The 3,518-nt window shown below is 30.8% G+C and overlaps 1 long non-coding RNA gene across 1 annotated transcript in view; it reads left to right on the forward strand.

Moving 5' to 3' along the window:
* LOC132744539 (uncharacterized) overlaps window positions 1–1,682 on the forward strand; it is a 6,674-nt gene extending 4,992 nt beyond the window's left edge. The window contains exon 2 of the long non-coding RNA XR_009627712.1: window positions 728–1,682. This is a non-coding gene — a long non-coding RNA (uncharacterized LOC132744539). The remainder of the gene's footprint in view (window positions 1–727) is intronic.
* The last annotated feature ends 1,836 nt before the right edge of the window (window positions 1,683–3,518 follow it).

The following is a 3,518-nucleotide window of genomic DNA, read 5'->3' on the forward strand; positions in this document are numbered from 1 at the left end:
CTAAGATATTTAGCATGAAACATCTTCTAATGAGTGTCTACCAAGTTTGTTCAAATAAAAGCCCTGGGGTCAAAACTGGCCCCGCCGGGGGGGGGGGGGGGGGTCATTGATTTTCTTTATATGTGTATAGCAAAAACTTAAAAATCTTCTTTGAAAAAACCCAAATAGCTAGAGTTTAGATATTAAGCATGAAACATCTTTAAGTAAATATCTACAAACTTTGTTCAAATAAAAGCCCCGGGGTCAAAACTGGCCCTGCCCCAGGGGTGTCATTGTTTTTAACTATATGTGTATAGTAAAAACTTTAAAAATCTTCTTTTAAAAAACCCAATGAGCTAGAACTTAGATGTTTAGCATGAAACATCTTCTTATGTGTGTCTACCAAGTCTGTTCAAATAAACAAATAAAAGCCCTTGGGTAAAAATTGGCCCGGGATTGGGGGGGGCTATATACAGGTGAGCGACCTCAGGGCCATCCTGGCCCTCTTGTTTTTTCAGAATTATTATGGCTGTAGAGAGTTGAGTAAGTAGACTAAAACTAAATACCATCATGATCCCAGGTTGGGCGCTAAATCTGACAGGGTGAAAAAAATGTACAGTCTGATTTGGACTCAAGCCCAAGACCCGTGAAATAAAGTTTTTAACACTACAGAACTATGCAGTTGTACATTTCTGTACTGTTGATGAGTTTATTATTTGAAGCTTTAAGATCTTTTTGTTCATTTCAGGTTAAAGGTCAGTTTGATGAGTATTGTGGCGAGTCACCAGAGACCACTATCCTGACACAGTGCGAGAAGCTGAATTGTGATAGTATCGTAATGGGTTCACGTGGGTTGAGTGGCTTTAAGAAGTTCCTCCTCGGTTCCTGCAGCAGCTACGTCCTCAATCACGCTCCGGTTCCGGTCTCTATCATTCCTCTCAAGCAATCAGATGAGGAACAGCAGAAGAAACAATAACGTAGTGGTCGTCGCTAAGAGCAATACACTAAGAAACGAAATAGAAATTTAGGAATAAATATTTCATTTGATCACTTTCACTTTCTTGTAGACTACAATGTATCAAGATTATTGATTTTATGGCATGGCTCTGTGGTTAGAAAACTGACTTTTGTAACCAGTCGGCCAGATATAAGCTTCTTGATCATTGGTTGAATGATAAATTTGATCTAGGTAACAACCAATAAGAATCAATGACTTTTGGAATATTATTTAAGTCAGTTTTGTCATCACAGGTCCTAGTCATCCTGAATCAAGGTGTAATGTTTAGTGTTTAATTAGAATGTTTAGCACATATAGAATTTCTAATATAGATTTTATTGTTTAAGATAACCATATTATACTATATCATCTAAGTTTTAATGTTTAATTTATTTTGAATTGATTATGAATGTTACGCAAGTTAAGTTTTTTTATACAAACTTACTGACAATTAAGAAAATTTCATTGTAAAAAATTGACTATTTTATTCGGTAAAAGTGAATTATTAAATTTAGAAGTTTATTAAATAATTGTAATGGTTAATGTAGTTTTGTTAAGTTACCACATCTTCATCGTTTTCATTAGTTCATAATTTGCCATAGAATCTCTGTAGTTTATGTAGACAGAAACAGTAATACGTTTCCATAGATATACGTTTCCATGTGGTTTTTTTTTATAGGTAGAATTGTGTCACCATTTTATGTATTCTTTGCTTTTGTCATGGGTCCACAAAAAATTTCCTCAGCGATTTATTTAAGAAAAATGCTCATGTATCACTTTTGTTATATTTTTTTGTGCAATTTTAACATAAACATAAACTGGAAAAAATTCTCCTTTTGTCTGAATCTCAGTTGAGACATAATAATGTTAACTTTTATAGCTGGGCTGGAATTATACCAGAAAATAAACTCAAACCAATTATGTTTTACCGGTGTACTCCTTTTATAGCCTATCTTTATTTTTTGTATTCTTTTGTTTACTGTAATGATTTAGTAATTGAATTTACTGTATAAACTATTTTGGATGTTGCTTTTGAAGTCCCCCACAATTAGGTTAGAATATTATTAATATGATGTGTCCGTATTCCATAATATATGTAAGAATGTCCTATTATGATGTATAGGCAGTTAACCAGTACTGAGTTGGCCTTTTCTGGCTCGTATTGCACACATATCATACTGCCATCTTATTGTAATGGCAAGGGAGGTGATTCAAATGAATGTTGTTTATTTAATGCCAGTACTTGTTAACTCCCTTGAATTTGTAACAGTATCTAAAACTCGTAACAACTTGAGAAGTTTAATCAGATTATGTAATTATTATGTTATACGTAAATTGACAATTTTAACACTGGCATTCAGTTGTTTTATTACATTATTTTATGTTTATATCATAATTTTAACATACAACTTAATCTTTCTGTTCATTTGTGCCGGGGAGTCTGTTTTTTGTAACAACAGGGTTTTATATAAAATAGTAAGCCAGTTTTGTAGTAATTCAGAGCAATAATGGCATACATACATTTTGTAATCATTTTTCAATATTATAAAACTTTTACTAATTTTCAGCCCAAAAAACTTTGTACAAATACTTATCTTACATTGAAATCAAATGATCATTTAGATTTTTATAGAGAGGTGTGTAATTCATGGCTACATAGATGACTAGTCCCTTAGACTTCAGTGTAAAATTTCACTATATTTATACCTCTAAACATATGCTTCTCATTCCATCTTCTATAATAATATATATATTTATCTATCTACATATATATATATATGTATACAATTTCTACTTTTTGGCTATTTGTGTTGGTTTTTTATCCCTGTTTTCTAAGTGTAATGAAAACTGAAAATTAAAAAAAAAAAAACCAAAACACTAACATGTTTACAATATACATACGTGTAAATAAATTGTAATCTTAATATTACATCTTGTATATTATATGTAGGTAAAAACAAGAAAAAAAAGACACAAAAATAAACGTGTAGACTGGTCATGGGATATGTTATTATGATAAATATGGTAACATGAAACTAATTATCAATTTAGTATTTAAAAAAATGTTCACTGTACTGATGAAACATATCTTGCCCAAGTAAAATAAGCCTTAAAATGTTAAATATTGCATTGTTTCAATAAACAGCTGTCTTGCAAATTTTGTTCACACGTCGGACAACATTATAGTTAAAGATATTTCATTTTTTATGCAATATCAGTGTTATCTGTTAATTTTGTCTGTCGCTCAAACTCGTGAAACTAAACTGTGAATAATTTACATGGTTTGTTAGGCCTATAGTTTTCTACGTTTTTTGTACGTTTTTTTTTTACAAGTTAACAATTTTGTTTAAAAAAACACAAGTGCTATTTGTTATGTCTGGTTACATCTGTCTTTTTACAGGGGTTCATGTTAATGTTTTTATGTTGATAAAATTTGTTATGTTAAGAAATGAAAGATTTTTATACAATGTAAGATAATATATAAGGCCTTCTACAAAATATCTCAGTTTTTCCACATATCTATTATTTCAATCTACCTATA

The sequence above is a fragment of the Ruditapes philippinarum genome, unplaced genomic scaffold (genome assembly GCF_026571515.1).
Source record: "Ruditapes philippinarum isolate M1 unplaced genomic scaffold, ASM2657151v2 ctg24770_1_1_1_1, whole genome shotgun sequence".
Taxonomy (NCBI): domain Eukaryota; kingdom Metazoa; phylum Mollusca; class Bivalvia; order Venerida; family Veneridae; genus Ruditapes; species Ruditapes philippinarum.